Raw genomic sequence first — 25736 nt, 5'->3', positions numbered from 1 at the left:
CCTTCAAAATAGAAATGTTCTAAAAAAAAAAAAAAAAAAAACATTTTGCTAAACTACTGGAATAAGGTAGGTACCATTTTTTTGCAACATAAAAATAAATTGGTAAAGTCAATGAAATTGTTGGTCAGCCTATTGGCTTGGTCAACGCACAACTTGTTTTGGCAATATTTTTGTGAAACCTCATTGGTGTGGGAGCTGCTGGGCCCTCACCATTATAACAAACATTGGCAAAAGCAGAAATTGTTGTGGTCTCAAAAATCACACATTGCACAGTAGTTCCTGGCACTGAATAAAACAACTGTGTGTCGATATGCTCCTTGTGAAAGAACAGAATGCAGTCACTCACAGTGAAGCTAGCCAAAAGAGGGAGGGAGAGACAACATTTTACTAAACATAAAAGGTCATTGTTAACGCCAGACTCAATTGGGGGCCTAATTATTAAATAAAGTGCACCCATGTGTTGGACCTAGAGTCCTACGGTAGCTTGGCTCAGGTGGAAAGGCCTTGCTCTAGAGTAACAGGCCGTGCTTGCGTCACATTCACCTCAGCACTCCAGCGTACCACCACTAAAAACGACGCTACACCAAGAAATTAGAAAAGCTTTATCTTTCCTTATATCTTGGTTTTTTTTTTTCTAGTTACATACAGTTCAATGATTCACTACTATAGATGTTGCCCACAGATTGCCGGCATTAAAACATTTTATTCAACGATTTCTCGAATAAACGCATAAGTGAACTTTGCTTTGTCACATCAATTTACATTCACTAGTACCTTACCGGCATATCAATTTACATTCATTAGTACATTACCAGCCTATCAATTTACATTCATTAGTACATTACCAGCCTATCAATTTACATTCATTAGTACATTACCAGCCTATCAATTTACATTCATTAGTACATTACCAGCATGGGCTCCCTGCTCTAGGCTAACTGGCAGAAAATAAGTTTAGTCAAACGCTCTGCAGCACTGATATTTCTGGGGAGGAAGTGACAGCTGAGGCATAGAATATCGACAGTTGGTCTCTCAAATAAACATTTAAGCATCAGCTTTACATTATTTTCACTTAAATAGGGCAGAATAGTACCCTCAATTCAATCAGGTATTGCCTTCACAAATTAACCTCCTTACTTGTTGCAGTTCTGCGTTTTCTTTTTCTACTTAGATGACTGGTGATTTCCTGGTTTTCTTTTTCTGGAGCCTGTAATCCTGCCAACCTCCTCCCACTACTGACAACAGCAGTCTCTTAAAGTTCAGTTCCCTCAGTTACGGTGCTCTCATTTGCAGGGGAACCTCACAACCCTCAGTTCCTGGTCCCCCTTCCCCGATCAACCTTTCACGATTTGGGCCCAGACTGAATGGAGTTTTACCCCCACAATGTGCCATTAACCGCCGTGTCACTCTCCACCAACACACACCTTCTTCCCCTCGCTTACTTGGTTCCTACGGCGATCGTTGGGGGTGTGTAGCAGAGCCTTTCCTCTACTGGCTCCCTCACAGTGCCGGCGTCCAAGTGTAGTGAGAACCGGCCCACAGGGAGTTCCACCACACTGGGGCATGCGTCAGCCTCAGCCTCCGCAGCTGACTCTGCGCCTTAGCCCACTCACGCTCCTCACAAGGCCCAGCTCCTCCCGTGCTCTCTTGGCAGCCCTCCTAGAAACCGAAGGCTTTGGAGTCGGCGCTCCACGTCAGCTCCTCCCTGGGGGTTGGACCGGCCATCCTCGATCCTGCCCCACTCCTTCCTGGATTCCTCCTGACAGCGGAGGGGCAGAAAGATCCTCAGGAATCCACTGCCCGGCAACTTCCCCTCTACGCCGCGCTTGCGCAGAGCTCACCGGACTTGCCCCACACTTCCTTCAGCTGGGAAGCCGGCGTTTCCTCAGCGATCCGAATTATTCTAGGGCTCCGGGCAACAGCGGGGATGTAGAGTATAAAGTCAAAAGTCAGGTTCTCTACCGGAGAGGGTAACTCTCCCCCGCATCACTTCAGGGGTCCTGGCTAGACGGGGAGCACAAAAGGTTGACGTGATCCCAGGGTCAGAGGCTGAAGGCAGGGCTAGGTCACTAGGTAGAGGGTAGTGTCAACAGAGAGGGGGGGGGGGGGGGGGAAACAGGCCCCAAGAACAGTCAGTTCCCCCCTCAGCACACCTACCTCCCTACCCAGATGCCTCGCTCCTGACTATCTCACTTCACACAAAATGGCCGTCGCACCTCACCTCTATATATAGCCTGGGCCTTGACTGTCTAGAGTGGCCCAGAAGGTTCTGGAACCCCTCATGCCAGCCTATGGCCCAGGCCTGAGTTGACAGTTTAGGCCACCATTTTGTGGAGGAGCTCTCACTCTCCCTCCATTTTAGGGAAGCACCTTGCGCCACACCATCAAGTAGTGATAATGGGGCGCCCAGAGCCTCTAAGTTGTGAGAAGAAGGCTCTTGCTGTCGGCGGCGTCGAAGTTGGACTAGGACTCACCAAGCCTTGGCAAACGGAACCCACGAAGAACGGAGGACTTGCTTCTGGTGCAGACCAGGAAGGTCTGGGGTGCTTCTTTGCAGAGAAGCGGGAGCCAGTCTGGAGGAGCCAAACTAGCGCAGAAGATTTCAGGGAGCGTCGTCACAAAGGCCACCAGCCAGCGGGCAAGCAACCGGACAGACGCGGCAAGCAGGAAAATGCAGAAGGGCCCCACGCAGGACTCGTGGAGTGTGGGGGGCTGATCTTCGGTGCAGATGGTGCTTGGGGTTGGGGCTTCTCAATCCCCGGTGCACAACTTCGAGGGTGCCTCAGAAGCTGCGCTTTAAGTTACTAGCCACTTTTTCCAGGTAGCCGGTCCCACGTCGCTCGTCGCCTCCACGGATCTCGGCTTTGCTGTGGATCAGGGTCGGAGAAGTCTGGAAGTCAAGGCTCTGGTCGGGCTCTGCAGTCGGTTCCTCGTAGAACGTGGGCAAAGCAAAGGGTAGTCTCTTGATGGTGCCTGTTTGCACAGGGTAGCCACTCCTTGGCTACAAGGGAGATTCTTCAGTCTTCTTCTTTCGTCGAATGTCGAAGGTCCAGAGTTTCTGTTCAGTTTTGCAGGTTCAGGATAATCTAAAGTCTTGAGGCCCAACTCCCACTCTTATACTAATCTGGGGGGCTGGGATACCTGCTAGGTCACGCCTTATGGGTGGGACCTGGGAGGGGGTGGTTACACCCACTTCCCTTTGTCCAGTTTCGCGCCAGAGCTGGGGCTGGAGTGCCACAGCGCCGGTTTGAACTGGACTATGCAAGGAACACCTTGTGTGCCCCAGGCATGTCTCATTCCTTTCAGCCCACCCTGCCCCAATACACTAAAGGCTGTCTGGGGAGGTGCTAGCACCTCCTCAAGCAGGAAACCTATTGTCCAGGCCTCCCTGGCTGGGATCACTCCCAGCAGCAGGAGGTCAGACTTGTGTCGTGGCAGCAGCATCCATTTTGTGATGCTGAGGCTTTGGTCAGAGGCTAACAGTTGAAGTATGATTTTAACATGTCTTTCCCTCTAGAAGGGGGGAATAATATTCTCATGTCCAGAAATGGCATGGGGGTATTATTCCACAGTGTTAGACACCTTACACGACATGTTTCGATAAAGCCAAACCATAGTTACCATAACCGTCTAAGATTATAAGGCACTTTAAGAGTATATGGTAGGCTACATCATAGAACAGCTATAAGGACTTAGTTCCGAAAGCTGCAGACAGGCTCAGCTCATGCTAGAGCACCATCTCACATGTTACCAAGCACTCTGCCTCCAGGATTGTTAAGGCCTGCCATAGGAGTGACTGATAGGTACACATGTGTCTATATGTAAGTTAGGTATAGGAATACTACACCTAAGCAAGGGGTGATTACACGACCCTGCCCCAGCTGAGTGATCAGCCAGTTGTGTCAGAATGGAAGGCCAGGCCAGGGGTGGCATAATACATGCTGCAGCCCCTGGTAGGCCTAGGGTACACCTATGCCCTGGGTACCTAGGGTACACTGTACAGGGGCCAATAAGGTGATCCTATCCAAATGGGTTATGCACCTAAAGTACATAGTATTAATTTAGAGAGAGAACAGCAGGGCTGTGGGTCTGATTAGCAGGCCCACAGCCACATCTAAGTCAAAAACCAGTAAAGCAAAAGCAAAAAGTGGGGGTGAACATAGAAAGCAGACCCTACTCTCCTACATAAGTCAACACCAAAAAAAACTAGTGGACAGAAAAATTAGAGGGCAAAGGAAGAAAAATGAGGCGGGGACAGCCAAAGGGCTGGCAGGTCTAACACCATGTCCTTGGAGTATGTGCAGATATACAACTCTTGTGAATTCACAAGACTACAGAAGTAGGCCAAGATACTACTCCAGCCACTTTTTAGGTCTCGTCTGGCATTAGTAGCGCATCGCTGCTTTCGCCATGCGAGAGCCTTTTGTAATCGATTCAGTCAAAGCTGAATATGTACGCGTACCGATGGACAGAGATGTGCACGCGCACGCCGATGTGGACAGGCCGACTCCATTTTGTTTAAATTCCGGCCCAGAATTTAAACTCAACTTGTGATGTGCTGCCCTCTAGTGAATAAGCGTGCAAAGTTTTTATCTCACTCAACTCTATGGGACTGGTCATAAACAACGTTATTTATGTACGGTTTATGGCTGGAATGCTGGAACTATATGGATATTTTGCACCTTGTATAATTTGCACTTCTTGATATTGCACTAATAGAATTATAAACTTAAAGCATTTAGATGACTGCACTTTAGTACCTCAGGATTGGTTCTTGTTTTTAGACTTATTGTCCAGCTGGTGTAAACATATATTGTTTCATTCTATGATGAGTAATTTTAACTTTAGTCGTAAAAAAGTAGCCAGCCTATTAACACTTGACCAGACTGATAAAGAATAGCTTGTGGATGCCTACGAGTAGTCTCTTTACAATGTTAGTATTAGCAACCACATTTTTTTAAATTCTTTATTATGTGACTATTTTACAATGTGATGTATATGTGTATTTTTACTTACTTGTGTATGCTTTGATGTTTATGATAACCAAACAATGTACTTTTGAGACGGACTTCACCTATCTGTGGTAATGCACATGGGCTTGGGATCTATTATCAAAAAAACAATTCTCTGCTGTCTGGTTCAGACGTGTCTGTGAACTTCAGTTAGATGCAGTGTGGTGTTTCGCCGGGCCCTCCAATCCGTTTTCTCGGCGTTTGCATCAACAGTCCTGCATACTTGTCAGTCCCCACCGCTTCATACTCATTCAACTCAGTCCTGCAGTCAACAGCTCTTACAAATACGGGGCTCAGTCCCTCAGACACGTGATGTAAAGGAATTCGTTCTGTTTCACATTCGCCTTGCAAAATATCAGAGGACAGACCTGCATGAAGTTTACAAACTCTTGTGCAGCGCACCTTGCATTTTGAAGCAAGATGATGGTTTGGAATTGACAGCGCATCGTCTTGGCTTCCATGGCGCATCACCGCTAGGAAAAAGATATTCCAGAGTTCTTTGGAGAACGGGATGAAGATCTGTAGCTGCCAGGCATTTCCGGTGTCGAGCTAGAGGATATGTTCTCGTCGGAAAGCACGGATTCAGATGCGGATGTCGAAGTAGAGTGGCTTCCGTTGGCTCAGCTTCCACAGCTGAAGGTTACCCCAATAAGTACTACTATCCCGCATACCACTCACGCCTGGGAGGCACTAGTTTCCAGTTCCCATGCTTTATCAGAGGCCTCTGGTCCACCACTGCCTCACCTCCTTGGTCGGAACAGAACATTTGAACCGGATGAGACGCCCTCTTCCCTGTCTAGACGCAAGTCGTCCTCAATCCCATGTGCATCGATGTCAACCGCGGCACCAGCCCAGACATGACCTCTCAGTCTTCGTAGGAGCCAAGATCCAAAGTGCTGGGAGTAGAGACACTGAAACAAACTCTTCGTAATCGAGACCTACCGAACCATAGCACTTGGACCCAAAGCACTAGTCAATGGCCTCAAGCGTTCAAGTCTGTGTCTCCCTCTCTCAATAACAACTCCATGCTTCTTATAAAAGTTAATGTAGAGGAACACATGAATAATTCAGAAAGTTCAGCGGCCGATCTTCATATCTGGCTTCAGCTTAGAACTTTACAGCTGGTGCACGGCGGGTTTTAGTGCAACTTAAAACAATTCATCGTCTAGTTCAGCTGTTTTGCACCGGTTAATAATTTACAGATCGTGGTCATATTTTTTATAAACCTGGTATTACAAATTGTCGATACCCTTTGCAGATGCCATTCATTCCTTTGGAAAACATTTGGCCAGATGGCTAGCACTCTTTGTTGTACAATCAAGAGAACCTGTGTACCGAGAACCCGAACATTTCGCCTTAAAGTAACCGTCTTAAAAGATTAAGCTAGCGAAGCTGGAAGTAATGGCTAACGCTATGTTTCACCTGGCTGCAACTTGTAAAGTAAAAACAAAGGATCTCCTGGAACTCGGCGACCCTCCAGTTTTGTAAGACAGTAGTAGACACAAACACACACACACACCTCCTTACAAACACACACACACACCTCCTTACACACACACACACACACACACACACCTCCACACACACCCCCTCACACACAACTCTCTCTCACACACACACACACACACACCCCACATATCGCACACACACAGCTCTCTCTCTTTCTCTATCACACACACCCCCCCCCACCCTTCCACATATCTCACACCCATACCTTACGCTCCTTTTATCTGGAAAAAAAAATATATCATCATACAACTGATTTTGGCAGCATTATTCAAGAAGTGGGCTTGGGTCGCTAGATAGTGACAAGACAAAATATTGCATCTGTGGCTTTTAGTATTTCTGTATAAGAGGCTGCCACAACTTTGCTCAATATCTTATTAGACACAATGGAGTATTTCTGTGGCTTCTGTACCACTGTCTTGGAGGTTTATACTGAGATTCATGTGCTTGAAACCACTTCCTTCGCCGTTGTTGGAGTATCAGACTCCCCTGAAACAAAGGAGGCCATCTTTGGATGAAACAATTTGTTGTGTATTAGAGGAACCTACCTTGTAAATTATACTTGTTGCTCTATGACAGGGGTCTCCAACCTTTTCTGTAGTGAGAGCTACTTGTGTTCAATGAAAATCCTCCTGAGCTACTTCTATTTTTAGAGATGTAGTAGTAACCACATCAGAAAAGATTACTGGCCACCATTTGCAAGATTACTAGCAGTTATCTTCGTGCTTTAGGCATGGTTGCCAGCAGGAATGTAAACAAGCATTGAAAATGCAACAGGTCTCTCCTTTGGTTAAGTTAAAGTCATTTGCTTTGCTAATGGTATTGTATAGCAAAGCAAATGGCTTTAACTTAATAAAGGCGAGACCTATTGCATTTTTAATGCTTGTTTTTATTTGTGAGCCATAACGGTTGCTTATCATTACCTTCAGCCCCAGTATGTAGATCTGCGGAAACGTGGCAACATAAGGGAATTGTTAGTATTCAAAGCATACTATGGAAGGAGCCCTAACGTAATCAGAGAGGCTATTTCAGAGCTCTTATATAATGACATTGCTGCCATAATATGTCGCTGCATTACATGGCACAAAAGGGACAAGTGGATTTTGTTACAGGACAAGTATGTTCAAGAAGCAACCTGCCCCATGAACAAGTAGATATTTCATTAAATTGCACACCCCTTTGTGTCAATCCCTACACCTTGAAACCTATTTTCAAATACCCTGAAATTACACCTATATATTAAAACACATTAAGTCTGTACACATTGTATCCTTGAAACATAATACGAAGCAGTTATTCAATGCACACTATCCTTCTGTATTGGCATGTACTCATTACTAATGATCAATACCTAAACATAATATAAACACAACATTACTACTTTTCTTTACTCCTATCCTTTGTGTCCCTGGCGAATGCACTGCATTTAGAATGCATTTTAGCACATTCCACCTTACACTGTAATTTATTACTCCAATATTCTCTCCAACTCTGAAGAACATCTGCTTGTGAAGATGGCAGTGTTCCTGTTGCGACTGATGACCTGTCCTCTTCTTTGGACTCCGGGATGATGGGGCCCTTCCCCTTCTGCCTGAATACCGGAGTAGAAAGAAACTTCGCAGAGGGTGTTAATTTATCCAAATATATGCCTTCTTACATAATTTAAACGCCACTGTGATGTCTAGTTGATGTGACCTATACATATATTAATTGATCAGGGAGAAGTATATGGGGTGTTAAGTTGTTGTCAGAACATTTTAATATTTGTAAGTGAAAACAGAGTGATCCATGGGCAATAAACAATTTTTGCCTTCTCTCAATTTATTACCTTTAAACAGTCCGTTCAGGCATTGCTGAAAGTTGTTGCTGCTTTTATATCATAATGGACACATGGTCTAGCTGTCATCCAAACGTGTGGGAAAATGTGGTAGGCCTGAGCCTGTGGTATGATAAATTTTCCTATTTGTATTTTATTTCTAACCAGACACGAGGTGATGAAAACAATAACATTGAGCCCATGTAAGCAAACATTCCGAAGACAGGAAATCCAATACACTTCCCGGAGACGCAGGGAAGAATATTATAATAATAATAATAATAATGTTGCAAAACCTCTAATCATTGATTAACTAAGAAAGTGAGAGAAGAACCCAAACAGAAGATAGAAACTTTTAAGGGAGATAAAAACTCGTAGTGGTCGAACTGCAAAATATATGCAACCACCTCTAAAATCTGCAACTCTACTTTTAAAAGGCCTCTTTAAATTCACACCTATTATTCTGGCGATACTGAGCATTGCTCACTCCATGCATACCGTCCTTTAACATTGAGATCTACTTTATATCTGCACGTATTATTTAAATGTTTTGTATTTTACTAGTACTGGGGCATGTGGTGGCTACCTGTGGTAATCTTATTCCTACGAATCTCTGGTTCTCTCATATTTCGAAGGCTGCACACAGCTGTGCATATCTGAAAACTTATTCCTTAACTCCTCTCACCCATCTGCACAGACACATACAAATTCCTTCACTAAACTGCACAACGTGAAACCTGAAACACTGTATTCAATCTCGGCTTCCCCCGTTACCAAATTGTGCGATTCTAGGCAACTTATTTCTCTTGTACACTTTGACACAAATATATTTCTACACATACATTTTCTTTCTACTAAATCTTATGTTTGCTGCCAACCACAGGAATCCCATTTCCTGCCTGGCTCAACGCCCAGAATCTGTGGTCGGCCAGGAATGCTACTTCTGAAGGCAGCCTCAAAAATCTGTTAACCCTTCAACACCATGTAATATCCAGACACGTGTTGTCTTTAATTGTACGTAAAATACAGCTGATTTTTAAAATCTGGCTTTTTTTGTAAAGCACACGTTTAGAATGATACTGTGGTGCAAAATAGCAAATCTTAACTGTTCCCCTAACTCAATGGTACTCATTTTATCCAACTTGGAAAGATGAAAGGCTGAGGAGACGTTGCAGCATTTGACATGGGACCATGAAGTCACACCATGGGTATATCTAGTGTGCATTACACTCCATCATTTTATCTCCCCTCTTCTGTGCACAAGAAATTGGAAGGGACCAGTCTTCAGTCTTAACTTGCTTATTCCAATCTTCTGTCTAATGTTCACCATCTGCTCCGACATTTACGTTGCTCTAAGTCTAGTGTCACTAACTTTCTTGGCCATGAGACACAATTTCAAAATTTTCCTTATTAATTAACCCCAACTGTGTGCTCTTTGTGGCAGCACTTACTGGATCTGCCCTAGCATTCGGGCTACTGCTTGTGCCTGCTTTTAGTTGCTGCTGGATTTGGACGCAGGTAGGAGTACATTATTCTGTACTTGGTTGCTCAGTACTACAACATTTGGTGTAATCTTCAGTGTGAATTATAATTGGCCATCCAAATAGAGAGCTATTCAAATGCATCTGAAACTGAAAGTATCTCCTTTTCTGCCAGGAAACTATATTACTTATATTAATTGCATTTTTAGTCTTTTTAATATTGCGGGCCAAGATACGAAAATATCAAAAGGAACAGCTCCATTTTACCTGGTATTACATCTTCTATCATTGTGCTCTTGGCAGTAAGGGACGGCAGTCCTTGACCTCACCTTATTATGTCACTCTTTCTTTTGTGTGGCTGGTCTATCATTTGAAGCTGGGTCAAGTCTAGGGCGTTATAGCAACCAGAAAACGCAACAAGCATTTACAATGCAACGGTCTCGGCATTGTTAAAGTTAGAGCTATTGGCATTGCTCATGACAATGCCGTTTCTTTAAATGTTAAAAAAAACAAAAAAAACTAAATAATGTCATGAGCAATGCCAATAGCTCTAACTTTACCAACTTTAGACCTCAGCTCCTCTAATTGTCCGATGCTTGTGTATACAGAAACATACTTTTAAAGCGCCTTATGGCGGGAGGTTTGTGCGCTTGTATATTATTAAATACTTAAAATAATTTCACAGCCGGCGTCTCTCACCTCTGGGGTTCTGTGGGTGTCTGAGCCCAAAACATAGCTTTTAATAGCACCTTATGGAGCCTGGTATTGTCACATTATAAAAAGTTCTTCAATTGTAATTACCAGAACCCAGCATTCGACCTTAAGCACGTTTTTCTGTCTGATGCCGTTGTTTACTAGCGCCCAGAAAACAGGTCTCTGCTCTACATAGCGCCTTGTGCAAATTGGTGAATTTATTTTACTGAATATTGAAATTATAATTTAGTGAAGTGTGACGTGCTCACTTTCATTGGGATGTGTATGTTAAAATCACCGCTCTTTTCTAAACCAGTCTATACATTGCTAAGTTTATTATCGAAAACGTGTTACAGTCTAAATATAACATTAAATCGATGTTATTTGTTTTGGTTTCGTTCATAAATTGTGCCTTTTTACACTGTAGACGTATTAGTTTTGATTTTGTGTAGTAACTGTGTAGTAATTTGCATTATTAGCTTCTAAAATACAAATAAACTCAGGAAACATGCTTGTAATACAAATTATTTGTAATTTTTGCGTCGCTGCAGGGGGCTTGTAGGGGTGGGGGCGTTACACGTACAGTCAGCGTCTCTGAACCGTCGGAGTGAGGGGCACAGGGCGAGAGATTCGGGGGACACAAAGAACTGGAAGAAATGTCATATTTATAGCACGGGGACTTGTTAAGCAATGTTCAGCCACGGAAGGGAATTGAGAGCAAGGCAGTATAGTAAAAACAAACAAGGCCGGATTATTACTAGCTGTAAGGGGCACCACCTACCCGCACTAACGGACCCTGCGCCGGCTTTATCGAAGAAATTAAAGGATCCGCCGATAAAGAGAGCGGAATGGGTAACGGAGGCGCCAGAAAAATGAAAGGCCAACCTGGAGAGGAGAAGAGGTGATATCAGCGATGAGGGGGGAGACAGAACAAGATATGTGCCGAACACGGGAGCCAAGAGCAGGGGGAGAGGACGCCATTAAAACCACTGCCTTTCTCCGAGGCGAAGCAGAAATGCCTCGGAGAAACGCAGCGTCGTTTTCGGAGTCGGGGGCGTGTTTTGCTGTTATCTCCTCCAGCCATTGGCTGGAGGAGATAATTAGACTTTCTGCAAAAAACACGCCCCCCGATCCGAAAAGGACGGGGCCTGATCGGAGTGACGGGACCTCTTCTCCAATGGCTGGCCAGCATTGAAGAGGCCAGCCAATGGAGAACAGGGGAGAAGAGGGGCGGGTTCAAGCCCCTCTTCTCCAAAACATTAAATCTCTCGACTTCGGGTTCTGCCTTCGGCAGACCGGATGGTCACGAGACCTAAAAAGGTGCTGTGTGTTGTGGCGAGAAATGCATGCAAAAGCCTTCCTCCCCCTCTTCCTACCACTTTACTGAATATTCAAGTGGGAGGATCCTTTACTATGGGTGCAAGCACACCAGAAAAGTGAGATGAGAAGCGTGAGGTGTGACTGTCAAGGAACAGAATGTACTTAATTCAGTGTGTAATGAGTTAAAATAGGGGAGCCTATTTAAAACCATGCTCAAAAAGACGCAATTAGGAGTCGTGAAGGCAGCTACTTGGAAGCTAGACACAGTATTGACTGGATGCACCGCGCACCATTAGCGTGGTCTAGTTGAACCGGTCTCAGTTAAAGTGGGTGTGCTTGGCACGTACCCAGATGTTCCTGCTGATCACTTCTTACTGCAGTGCACAAGAGACGTACACCTATATAACATCTCCTGTGGTACCACTGTGAGAGAAAGAGATGAGGGCCCATAAGCAAAATAAGAGATGAATGGTAAGTATTTCCCTTCTAAAAGAAAAGGTCTTACGATGAAGTGCCACTTTTATTCATCAAATCATTAACACAGCAGAGAATATATTCATCAGTTTGTTAGCTCCAGAAAGACTATTCAAAACTACAATTGTAATCAGCCAAAAATAGTAACACAAGAATAGATGTTTATGACGCTCAAGTATCTAGAAGGCAAACCCTTAAATGAGAAAATTAATCGTGCAAGAATTTACAATTTCAAAATACATTTAAAGGCAATGAAAGGGTGAAATTTCATGGTCCTGGGGCACTGCACCAAGGCAGCTTAATTTGAGGGGGTGCTTCTGCAAAAGTATGACAAAATAGACGTGTAAACAATAGGGAAAAACAGCTGTCTGATCTATATGAAAGAAGAACCCTTTCTTTTTTTAATTCAATATATAGCCTGGGAGTCTTAGCATAGTCTTGGCATTTAAAGACATTTCTGGAGTGAAGAACAAGCTCATGTAAAGCAAATATATTTTAAGTCAATGGAAATACTTTCAAAATGCCACATACACTTTACTGCAATACTAGGAATGCACACGTTAGGTTAGGAGGGACAACCATTAATGCTTTGCAATAATGTTTTAGAATAAGGACAATGCAGAGGCGAGAGAAAAAGACCATTTCAAAGTACAATAAGAAATTAGAGCTTCAGCCAAAGATGCTTAGATAGAGGGCTGAAGGAGACCACACAGGCGCAGTGGGGTAGTCCGTCGAATGGACTAAGGAGCATATTTTTATACTCTTTTAATGATTAACTATCAGGTGCCTCTGACCAATAGGACATGACGCATTGTGGTCACTTCTGGGAAATATTTAAGAACATAGAAGTGCCACACACGCTACCTAAGATTGCTCAACGGCCACATGATTCTTGACCATCAATCATAATGAAATTGAGCACCCATTAAACAGTATGTGTCACTTCAGGGAGAAAGGCCTATAAGCCAGGTAAGAGAGGAAGACACGCTAAATTGCAAATCGATAGAAGGCGACAGACATATCTATTAAAGTACACCGCATGTAGCTGAAAAAGGAGAGGAACAGAGGACACCCATTGCAGTATGGAGAGAGAAGTCGAAAGGCATTGGCTACTGCCAGGCCTGAGATAGGAAACCACAATGCGATGTGATGAAGGAAAATAACCCCCCCCTTTGGAAGCATGCGATAACATGACTCCCATTCCTTGCAGAATTAAACGTTCAAACGATACAATTTACACCAAGTAGGTAATCAAAATTCAAAACAAATGTGAGCTGCCAGACGTAGTCCCATAAACATGTATTTGTGGCACAAAGTGAGAGACGCCAGACGCAATCTCCTCTCACCAAGTACATACTTCAAAATATAAATGTGAGGAAATATTTCAACAATTTGGGGTATATTGTTGTGCACTACGTGGTCAGTTATCTGAAAATGACTTGTGCTAATTAAATGTGGTGCTGTGCCACATGGGTCAGACAGGGGCTGGTGGGGGGGGGCAAGGGGTAACTATATAATACTATTTATTCACAAAAAGGCAACAGCTTTCATATATAAAAACAGTAACAATACTAGTTATTATTGGTCTTACTAAATACATGAAAGGTCGGTGCGCCAGGCACAGATGCTTAAAAAGACAACCACAATGCATGCTAAAAAAGTCCATAATAAAAAGACATTTGACCGTAAAATATTCTCACTTTAATTATACAAAACGTGAAGCATATTATGTACATGTCTGTCTGATATATCGAAAAGTTTCTTACCTGTCGGTGTAGTTTTGCAGCTTGAAGATCTTTCTGGATTCACTATGCTGTGCATTATTCCGCGATCTTGTGGTTGGGTCCGGATTCGTAGTCTTTTCTTTTTTCTTTTTTTTTTTTTTGTAGCCCAGGTGGGCGTCGACGTCCACCATTTGGTGCACCTCCCGTGACGTCGTCGTGCTTCCTGCGGAAGTCCCACCTTTGGGGCGCCATCTTCGGGTTCTTTTTTCCCCTTTTTTTTTTTTTTTTTTTTAACCCTAGGCGATTGATTAATCCTTTTGTCCATATTTCTGTACGTTTCCACTTCTTTGATCCTATCCATTTCACCCCCTCTTCCTCCAGCCTCATCTTCCTGGCGGAGGTGGGTGGGTTCGCTAGTGAATCCAGAAAGATCTTCAAGCTGCAAAACTACACCGACAGGTAAGAAACTTTTCGTTTTGCAGCGTGAATCTTTCTGGATTCACTATGCTGTGCATAGATTTTGTAGCGGTTTTCCTATTTTTGTGGTGGCTGGGTGGAAGATGATCGCTGGTCGTTGAAAATGTGTTGTAGCACCTTCTGTCCGACCTGTGCTTCCTTATTCATTTGAATGTCCACGCAGTAGTGCTTTGTGAACGTGTGCACAGATGCCCAAGTTGCTGCGAGACAAATGTCTTGGATGGGCGTGTTTGCCAGGAAGGCAACTGTGGCCCCCTTCTTCCTTGTGGAGTGAGCTTGGGGCCCCTCCGTTAGCTCCTGTCCAGCCTGTTTGTGACAGAATTGAATAGTGAGGGCAATCCACCTAGCGATGGTGCCCTTGGTCACTGGTCTACCCATGAAGCTAGTAGCAAAGGACACAAACAGCTGCTTCGACTTCCTGAGTTCCTTGGTTCTTTCAATGTAGTGCATCACCGCTCTTCTGGCATCGAGGGTGTGCAGTGCCTTTTCTGCGTTTGTAGTCGGGTTTTGGAAGAAACTCGGTATCTGGATACTCTGATTCATGTGGAACGCCGACACTACCTTGGGCATGAAGTGTGGGTCCGTCCTCAGGACTACCCTGTCTTTGTGAATTTGAATGTAGGGCTCCTGTAGCGTTAGTGCTTGAAGCTCGCTCACCCTGCGTAGTGAGGTTATGGCCACTAGAAAGGCAGTTTTCATCGTCAACATTTGTAGAGTGGCCTTGTGAATGGGTTCAAACGGCGCCTTCATGAGCTCCGTCAGAACCACGTTTAAGTTCCATGCCGGCGGCGGCAACCTTTTCGGGGGTGCCATTCTTTTGGCTCCCTCCATGAATCTCTTCACCACCTGCGAGGTGAAGAAGCTTCCACCCTTCTCACCTCTGGTGTAGGCAACGATCGCTGCTAGGTGTACCCTTAGGGAGCTCGAGCAGAGGTTACTCTTTAGAAGGTGTGTGAGGTACCTCAGCACAGTTGAGTCTCTTGTCATTCTGTTTTGCAGGCCCTTTTTCCTGCACCACACCGTGAATCTCTTCCACTTTGCGCTGTAGCACTTTCTTGTAGTAGGTTTCCTTGCCTCCCGTAGCACTCGCATAGTGCTCTGAGGTAACCTTAGGTGTGCGAACTCTAGGTCTTCAGGAGCCATGCTGCTAGGTTGAGTGTCTCTGGCTCTGGGTGCAGGACCTCCCCGTTTTGCATTGAGAGCAGGTCTTTTCTCCTCTCGAACCTGTACGAATTGCCTTGCGCCATTTCTTGAATCTGTGAGAACCATGTCTGCCTCGCCCACTGTGGAGCCACCAGGATCAGAGTCATGTTGCTGGTTCTGCACTTGTCGAGCACTCTGTGCAACAGGGGTATCGGTGGAAAGGCGTAGGCAAATGTCCTCCACCAGCTTATCCATAGGGCATTTCCCTTGGATTGCTGATCTGGTTGCCTGGATGCGAAGCTTTGGCATTTTGCATTGTGGCGTGTTGCAAATAGGTCTATTGTGGGAGTCCCCCATCTCTGGAAGATTTTCTCCGTTTCCTGGCCATTGAGCTCCCACTCGTGTGATGCTGAGGTCTGTCTGCTCAGCCAGTCTGCCTCCACATTGTCCTTCCCTGGTAGGTGAATTGCCAGTAGATCTATTTTGAGAGGTATGGCCCATCTCCAAATCTCCTGAGCTAGGGATGAGAGGGGAAACGACTGTGTCCCCCCTTGTTTGTTGATGTAGAACATCGCCGTGGTGTTGTCTGTCTGTACCAACACCCTCTGGCCGAACAGGTGTCTCTGGAATGCCTTCAGGGCTAACAGTATCGTTTTCAACTCGAGGTAGTTGATGTGGCGGACCGCGTCTGCTGGAGCCCATAGACCCCTCACTCTGAGGTTGTCCATGTGCGCTCCCCATCCCTTCTGCGATGCGTCCGTGGTAATGGTCATTGTTGGGCTTGGTGGTGTCAGGCTTCTCCCCGTTGTTATGTTGTCTCTGTTCCACCAAGTTACCTCCTCCTGCACTGCGTGCGTAACAACCACTAGATCCTCCCAACTTCCGTTTGCTTGTGACCATTGCTGTTGTAGCCATTCCTGGAATGGTCTCATGTGCAGGCGTACATTCGGCACCAGCTGGATACAGGACGCCATCATCCCCATCATCTTGCTCACCGCCCTCACTGTCAGAGCTCGCCCCTTTTGGTAGAGCTGCGTCTCCTTGAGTAGAGCATCTGTCCTCCTGTCGCTGGCACTACTGTACCGTTGAGGGAGTTGATCTTTGCCCCCAGGAAAATCTTTACCTGTTCCGGTTCCAGCGATGATTTTCCCCAGTGGATGGAAAATCCCAGATTTGTGAGGGTGTCTGTTACGCGTTTTGCGTGCCTCTCGCACTTCTCGCGTGAGTTTGCCTTGACCAGCCAGTCGTCCAAGTAGGGGTATACGTGTATTCCCTGCTTTCGTAGGTGTGCTGCTACCGCCGACAGGCATTTTGTAAAGACCCTTGGCGCTGATTTTAATCCGAAGGCCAGGGTTGTGAACTGGTAGTGTTCCTGTTCGATGTTGAATCTTAGAAGGCCCTTGTGCCTTCTGTTTATTGGGATGTGAAGGTAGGCATCCTTGAGGTCCACGGTGACCATGAAGTCCCCTTCTCCTATCTGTGGCAGTACCTCCTGCAGTGAAGTCATTTTGAACCTTTGCGTTCTGATGAACTTGTTTAGGTAACGGAGGTCCAGTATGGGTCTGAGGTCTCCGTCTACCTTCGGAACCCCGAAGTAGTTTGAGTAGACCCCTTTGTTGCGTTCCCTGAACGGCACTGTCTCTATGGCTCCCTTTTGTAGGAGTTTCCGCGTTTCTTCTCTGAGTATTGCCAGTTCTTGGGCCGATCTCTGTCTTCCCTTCGGCTTCCTGTTTGGAGGTCTTTTCTCCAAGTCTACGCAGTATCCGTACAACACGATGTTCCGTATCCACTTGTCTGTGGTTATACGCCGCCACTCCTGAAGGTAGAACCTCAGCCTTCCGCCTACTGGTGACGTATGCTCGTAGGCTCTTGAATCTTCTCTTCCCCCTGATGACACTTTTTTGCGCCTCCCCCTTGGGGACCTTACGAGGGTAGGCGTCTTCTTGCGTGCTGAGTCACTTCGAGGAGGGCTGATCGCCCCCTCTCCTCCTTTGGCCACGTCCGTTCCCTCTCCCGCGAAAGGACTGGCCCCGAGGTTGATATTGCCAGCTTTGCTTCTGCTGACTTTGTCCGTGACCTTCGCCCTGCTGACCCTGTTGGAACGCCTGGTGCGACGTCCCCTGTTGGCTTCCACCCCTACCGTAGGGTCTCCTCGAGGGATTTCCTCGTCTCATTCCCCTCAGCTGTAGGGCCCCCATGGACCTCGCTGTCTCGTTTTCCTTCTTGAGCTGGGTGAGCTTTTCGTCCACCGTTGCTCCGAACAGTGTCTCTCCGTTGAAGGGGGTGCCAAGGATGTTGTTCTGTACTTCCGGTTTGAATCCCGAGATTCTTAGCCATGCATGCCTCCTCTCTGTGACCCCTATGGCCATGAGTCTTGCTGAAGTCTCTGCCCCATCCAACGCCGTCTTTATACAGGAGTTGGCGATGTTCTTGCCTTCATCCACCAGGTGAGAGGCTCTCTGGCGGTATTCTTCGGGGAGGTGCTTTACTAGCTCCCCCATCTCATCCCAGTGTTGGTATTGGTGCCTATTGAGGAGTGCATTCGAATTCGCCATGCGCCAGTGCATTGCGGCGTTCCTCTCGACCTTTCTGCCTGTGAGGTCGATCCTCCTGCTCTCTTTATCCGGAGGTGGGCCCGAAGTTGCTGGAACGTTGGCCCTTCTCCTGGCCGTGGAGGCTATGATGGAGTCTGCGGTGACGCTACCCTTGATGTAAGGTGGGTCCAGGGAGGAGTGCTTATATTTCTTCTCTGTCCTGGGCGTGATCGACCGGCAGGTGGCAGGCTCCTTGAAGGCTTCTCTCCCCTGGTTCATCACGCTTTGTAGCATGGGGAGGAACTGACTCCTGGTCTGGATGGGGAGCAGTGTTTCGACGAGAAAATCGGCTTTCGGCCTCTCCTCGTCGAGTTTGACGCCGAAGGCCATTGCTGCGCTCTTCACCACCATATTGTACACCCCGATGTCGTCGGGTGGCGAAGGCCTCGAGGGGTACGTGTCCACGGCCTCCTCCGGGTTTTCGGTGTCGAGATCGTGCCATTCGACGTCGTTGCTGGTAGATGCCGCCGATTCGTAGAACGACTGTTGGTCTCCTTCCTCGGCTTCTTCCTCATAATAGGGCTCCTCTTCTTCCTCGAGATCCCTTGTCAGCCCTTCGGCGTCGAACTCGTCTTCGACCTCGACGACGTCCGCCGATGAAACCGTTGGAATCTTGAATTCCTTCATCCTGGCGTCGAACTCCTTCTTCCTTTGAAGGATGTTCTCCATTTCGGCCTCGAGCCGCCTCTTCTTTTTCTCCATTTCGGAGATGCTTTCGGCGTCGACCGCGGGCCTTTTCGATGAAACTTGCGTCGACGTCGAACGTTCTTTCTGCGTCGATCGGCCAGTTTCATGGGATGGTTTCGACGACCCTTGCCTTTCGGCGTCTTTCTGCACCAGGGAGTCCTTTTGTAAGGATCCGCTGGGCCTTTTGTCCGAAGTTCCCCCTTTGGACGTCGAAGTTTTCGGCGCCGGGGCTCCCTTCGTGGGCCTTGACTCAGTTTTTCTCGAGTCACCCTCGTGTTTGAGGTGTTTTTTGATTTGCGCTCGACGATTCTCTTACCTCGTCTTCTTTTTTCTTGTCGGTCTCTACGACCGTGAAGTTTTCGGCTGTCTCGGCGACGTTGTCCTCGTCGTCCGTGTCGAGGCCCAGCTCGTAGAGTGTCGGGGGTTTCCCTTTGCCATCCATGTTGGCGTTGGCTCTTCTCTGCCTCTCTCTCACCCTGAGTGTCTTCGGCGCGAAGGCTGAGCAGGCGTTGCAGTCGATACTCTGGTGATCCACCGGTAGGCAGAGGTTGCAGACCGGATGCTGGTCTTTCTGCGCGAACTTGTGGTGGCAGTTTGGGCAGAACTTGAATGGCGTCTTGTCCATTTCGCTCAGGGTCTCTGAGCGTGCATTCTCCAAGGCTGTCGAAGAAAAAAGGTTCGCTGGTCCTCTTTCTTCGCGCTCCTGATGAAATCTGTTCTATTCCTGATGTCTTCTCTCGATTCTATCGATGAAACTCGCTTTTCTTCCTTCTTCCTCCGAGTGAATTTCTGGAGCTTCCCGATGACGATCCAGACCCAACGGCGGAAAAAAGAATCTGAAGATGGCGCCCCAAAGGTGGGACTTCCGCAGGAAGCACGACGACGTCACGGGAGGTGCACCAAATGGTGGACGTCGACGCCCACCTGGGCTACAAAAAAAAAAAAAAAAAAAAAAACAAAGAAAAGACTACGAATCCGGACCCAACCACAAGATCGCGGAATAATGCACAGCATAGTGAATCCAGAAAGATTCACGCTGCAAAAATATATTATCTACTGGCGGTCGCCAGTAGATAGTTATAGTTTGGACCGTGTTCCCATAGGAAATCCGCAACATTCTATTTGGAATAACTTTGGCGCCGATTGACGAATCCTCGCGAAATTCTCAAAATAGGTGGGGCGCTCCGCTCCTTCACTGAAAGTCTCGGGGGGGGGGGGGGGGGATTCGTCAAGCGGGGGCTGAGAAAAAGGGGGGGTCCCAAAACGCGTTTTCCCCATGCATTTTTCCATAGGACCTTTAGTCCGAGCTACAGCCCGAACGGCTGAACAGAATTACTTGAAATTTGGCAGAGAGGTAGCCCTCAGGTCAGGGATGTGCCTTTTGAAGGTCTCGTGTAAATCTGGGGATCCTTCTGGGACCCCCTGACCACGGCTAGGGGGTCAGGAACTGACCACCCTGCCCCCTTTTCACGTTCTCCACATTTGTTTTTCACCCCCTCAGAGTGCGAGAGACAAAATGGCGGCCGACACTTCCTGGTTTCGACCGATTCGAATGTTTACTAAGATCTAACAACCAATCAGAATTGCGCTCGCGCACGGCAAGGTGCGCGCACCCAGCGCGCGTACAGATATATATATATTGATTTAAATGCTATTTTCTCTGGAAATACTGAACAGATTTACACCAAACCTGCAAAAGGCACTTCATGGACCTTATGGCTACCTCTCTGCCAAATTTCACGTAATTCTGTTCAGCCATTCGGGCTGTAGCTGCGACTAAAGTCCCTATGGAAAAATCCATGGGGAAAACGCGTTTTGGGACCCCCCCTTTTTTCTCGGCCCCCGCTTGACGAATCACCCCGAGACTTTCAGGGTAGGAGCGGAGCGCCCCATTAGTTTTGAAAATTGCGCGAGGATTCGTCAATCGGCGCCAAAGTTATTCAAAATAGAATTTTGCGATTTCCTTTGGAAACTCGGTCCTAACTATATAGCAGGGTGTGTGCACGGTGAAAAACCAGAAATTTTTTTTTAAAAATAAATACATAACTTCGCATTTAAAAAACCGTACAAATTCACTGAAAAAACCATAGGTTTCACACACGTTATAGTTAGGAATTAGCATTTAAAAAACCTTGCAAATTCACTTAAAAAACCATAGGTTTCACACAAGTTATAGTTAGCTGTACATTTCACTCGTAAAAAAACCAATGAAATTCCACGTTATAGTTAGATCAGGTAACTATAACTTGCGCGACCGCAATCCACAATGTGTCATTTCAGATGTCATCATTGATGTCATGAGTGATGTCACTGACCAGGTCATGAGTGATGTAATATGTGACGTCATCAGCAGTTTATTGTGGGCGCGCAAGTTATAGTTACCTGATCTAACTGTAACGTGGAATTTCATTGGTTTTTTACGAGTGAAATGTACAGCTAACTATAACTTGTGTGAAACCTATGGTTTTTTAAGTGAATATATATATATATATATATATATATATATATATATACACACACATACATATACATATACATATACATATATACACACACACACACACACACACACACACACACACACACACGCACACATATATATATACACATATATACCCATAGTGCTATTTACGCATTCTCCTTTTCTGGTCTAAATGCATACAGAAGGGTGTCTTAAAGTAACATAGCAAAAAATAAACGTCTTTACATTTCGTTTTAACACAGGAAGAGAACAAATGCACACATTGGAAGGTGTTCTGTTCATAAACCATAATCACAATACTCATGTGGACTGTCTTTGGAAATAAAAATATATACTGACAGTCCCTCACAAAAGCCAAGATAGTCTGATAACTGTTTACCATAAATCCTCATGTGCCAGTCACAAGACGTAGAGTGGCACATCCTATCTGGGACTCGGAACCGCTCCTGAGCCCGCAAAAAGCTGAGATTTGCATCATGCAAACCCCTTGCCTTCCTGCACAGGCGTAAAATCCATCTCCGTTGCACAAAATATATCTCTAATAGTAAAAAATAACATAATGTAAGCCCTTAAAAAACAAATGCTTAAGCTAGCGAAAATATATCTAATAAATCATCCCGGGGAAACCACTTGTAATCCACTGTAAACAGGAGACATCCGTAAGCCCGTTAGCTAGGCGGGTCCGGTAATCGACCTCTTCCCTATTAGTATTGAAATAGAGACCCCTTCTGAATTTTCAGAGAAGCACTGAAAAACCACATAAATAATCACTGAAAGATGCCAAACGCCACCTTTCCTTCCCTGTCAGCTCCTTGTGACTTGGACAGAGGCCCTCCCCTAGCTATATGTAGAGAGGCATGATAACAATAATAAACAAGCATTTACAATGCAATGGTCTCAGCAACATTCTAGGTAGAGCTATTGGTATTGCGCATTATTTTTTTATTATTTTTGTACCCCTAAATAAATGGCATTGTCATTTCTATTGACATTTTTTTTTTTGGCATATGTGATACCTATTGTATTAGCAAAGAGAGAGCGAGGTAGTGAGATAGAGAGAGGTAGATCGAGAGTGAGGTAGTGAAAGAGTGAGTTAGAGAGTGAGGTATTTTCTGACGTAGTGAGATAGAAACAGGGAGTGATGTTGTGAGGTAGAGAAAGAGTGAGTGTAAGTGACTTAGTGTATTTGAGAGAGAGATTGAGGTAGTGAGAGAGTGTCGCTAATGAGTGCTGTTTAATAGGGACACCGGCCATTTACAGCGCCTAGAAAACACTGCACAAAAGACAAAGGCAATACACCAAACATACGGTCCTTACAACGTGACGTGTTACACAGAATTACATATCCAAATACAAACACGCATTCAAGCTTAGGGTGGCATAAGGCCGATTGTAATCTTTAGTTTTACCAGAAGGTGAATTGGCCCCTGGACGCCTTTCTTTAACACAGGGTGCACTCTAGGAGATTCAGTCCCTGTTCAGATAAACGGAAGCAAGTGTACTAACATCTATGAAAACAGCGATGTGTACAAACTTAAGGCAAGGCTAGAGAAGTGGGGTTCAGATAACCTCACAAAAAACTGAATATTAAATGCGACCCGCCACATTCACGCGCAGACACATGCCGACAGCTCTCTCGCGCACATACAGACCAGTCAGGAAGCAGTCAGCCTTGCCATACACACATACAGATCATATACGTAACAATATGGTACTATTTACTCCACACACCTGTCATGTTGCTATTAATTAGCACACGTACAAATCCATCGCCCATATTTCGAGATCTAATCATACAGACCAGCACATCTACTCATACGTTTCGTATGATATGCGAAGACTCGCCCTGCACGCATCAATTACATACACACGCTCCAACCTGCTCCATTCACACACACACCTTTCGCCATTCACAGACTTTTCAATGCATATTGATTCATACATGCATCGCACACATACATACCATGCACGTACAGAATTACCATGCACACAGACCCATCACATGCAGACGCAAACACAAGACTCCCCGCACGGCCACAGGCAGACCATGATATACCTGCTCATTTACAGACACTGCAAACAGGCTACGCTTCACAGGCAGCACAGTACCTAGACACAGAGACTCACTAGAGTAACCCTTCGTACCCCGTGCTGCTTTTACACGCAGATTCCGGGGCCTCTTACCTGCATCAGTGGCTCTGCGCGTTGTGACTCGGGTGCTGGGTCTGACCACCTCCGCTGGCTACGGGCTGCACAATGTCTCTGCTCTCCCGGCCTTTCCGTGTTTTGGGGGGGGGTTGTTCTCGGTAGGACGCCTGCCTGTTTAGCTTTATGCTGAGCTTTTAATGGGAGAGAATGGGAGGTGCCAGCTCAGCCAGGGTGACCTCACCCTTAGCCAATCAGAGGCAATGCTTGTGATAAAAAAAAAACATACTCACAGCACGGGAGAGAGAAGGGCCGCGGGGAATAGGACTATGGATATGCAATGGAGCCGTGCCAGAACATCAAAGAATATTAAGAGAAACAGATAAAAGACAGGACGATAGATAAGGTAGGGAACAAAGAACACATAGAATGGGAAAAAACGGTAATAATCTGGAAAGTTGAGTGAAGATGAAAGAACAAAGACAACGATAGAGAAAAGACAGAAAGGTAGACAAGGCAGTAAACAAAGGGCATATTATAGATTTGCCCCTGGCACCCGCGCTTGCAGACTGTGCCCCACGGACCACTGGATAGTTATCAGACGCCATATCCACCGCCGCCTTTCTCCGAGGCAGAGCAGAAATGCCTCGGAGAAAGGCAGCGGCATTTTCGGATTCGGGGGCGTGTTTGTCTTTTCTCTCCTCCAACCATTGGCTGGAGGAGAGAATGAGACTTCTTGCAAAAAACACGCCCCCCGATCCGAAAAGGACGGGTCTGATCGGAATGACTGACCTCGTCTCCAATGGCTGGCCAGCATTGAAGAGGCCAGCCAATGGAGAACAGGGGGGGAAGAGGGGCGGGTTCAAGCCCCTCTTCTCCAAGTCATTAAATCTCGGAGCTAGACTGCGCAAGCGCAGCCTTCGCAGCCGAGACCTAAAAATGAGCACTGAAAGATGCAGTCTTCGCTCTGGCTCTACAAAAGGCACAATAATAACAAACGTCTATTTATAACAAGGAAAACACGTAAATCACATAACTGCCTAACTTTACTCCCCGGCTCAGAATTCCATTTCGCACACAAGCTTCCTCAGCTTTAGAATGTCCTTTAGCGAGACCAACCAGACAGGGAAGAAAACTGAAAGGGAGAAGGAACGCAGACATCTCACAAGCTCTCACCCCAAACGGTTACCAAAAAAAAAGACACAAGCACTTCAGGTAGTCACATAACTTACCCCAGCGTTGTTCTCTGTGGTTCAGCCAACAAGTGTTTTGTCTGCGTCCTCTCGGTCCCAGCTGTCTCCCATCTGCTAGTGCTGCCAATCCGAGTCACGGCACCAAATGTTGGAGGGAGATTTATTAAGGGCCAAGAGGGCAGGGGGCTGAGCACAGGGAACCTTCACCTATGATCGGGGAGTGAGTTAGGGACAAAAGGGGCACCTTAATTTGAGCCGGGGTGTCTGGAAACGCTCGCTGAAAGCCCAACAGCTTTATTAAGAAGATGCAACTTTAAGAAACTTCAAGACGAAGACATGAAAATAGTCACATGGATATGAGAGAGAGAGATATGAGAGAGCAGAGAGAGATATGAGAGAGCAGAGAGAGATATGAGAGACCAGAGAGAGACCAGAGAGAGAGAGAGAGAGACCAGAGAGAGAGAGAGAGAGACCAGAGAGAGAGAGAGAGAGAGACCAGAGAGAGAGAGAGAGAGAGACCAGAGAGAGAGAGAGAGAGAGACCAGAGAGAGAGAGAGAGAGAGACCAGAGAGAGAGAGAGAGAGAGAGACCAGAGAGAGAGAGAGAGAGAGAGACCAGAGAGAGAGAGAGAGAGAGACCAGAGAGAGAGAGAGAGAGAGACCAGAGAGAGAGAGAGAGAGAGAGACCAGAGAGAGAGAGAGAGAGAGACCAGAGAGAGAGAGAGAGAGAGAGAGAGAGAGAGAGACCAGAGAGAGACCAGAGAGAGAGAGAGAGAGAGAGAGAGAGAGAGACCAGAGAGAGACCAGAGAGAGACCAGAGAGAGACCAGAGAGGAGAGACCAGAGAGAGACCAGAGAGAGACCAGAGAGAGACCAGAGAGAGACCAGAGAGAGACCAGAGAGAGACCAGAGAGAGACCAGAGAGAGACCAGAGAGAGACCAGAGAGAGAGAGAGAGAGAGAGAGAGAGAGAGAGAGAGAGAGAGAGAGAG

The 25736-nt window shown here is 46.3% G+C and overlaps 1 protein-coding gene across 1 annotated transcript in view; it reads right to left on the bottom strand.

Annotated features, from left to right (window-relative positions):
• The window catches only part of LOC146769067 (casein kinase II subunit beta), a 182082-nt gene extending 156441 nt beyond the window's left edge, over positions 1–25641 (bottom strand). The window contains exon 1 of the mRNA XM_085640533.1: positions 24787–25641. The gene's annotated coding sequence lies outside the window, so the exon portion shown is untranslated. The remainder of the gene's footprint in view (positions 1–24786) is intronic.
• Positions 25642–25736: the final 95 nt, after the last annotated feature.

Source organism: Triturus cristatus, unplaced genomic scaffold (genome assembly GCF_964204655.1).
Source record: "Triturus cristatus unplaced genomic scaffold, aTriCri1.1 SCAFFOLD_141, whole genome shotgun sequence".
NCBI lineage: Eukaryota > Metazoa > Chordata > Amphibia > Caudata > Salamandridae > Triturus > Triturus cristatus.
Note: the sequence above shows the minus strand (reverse complement) of the source record. Positions and strands in the feature narration are given on the sequence as shown.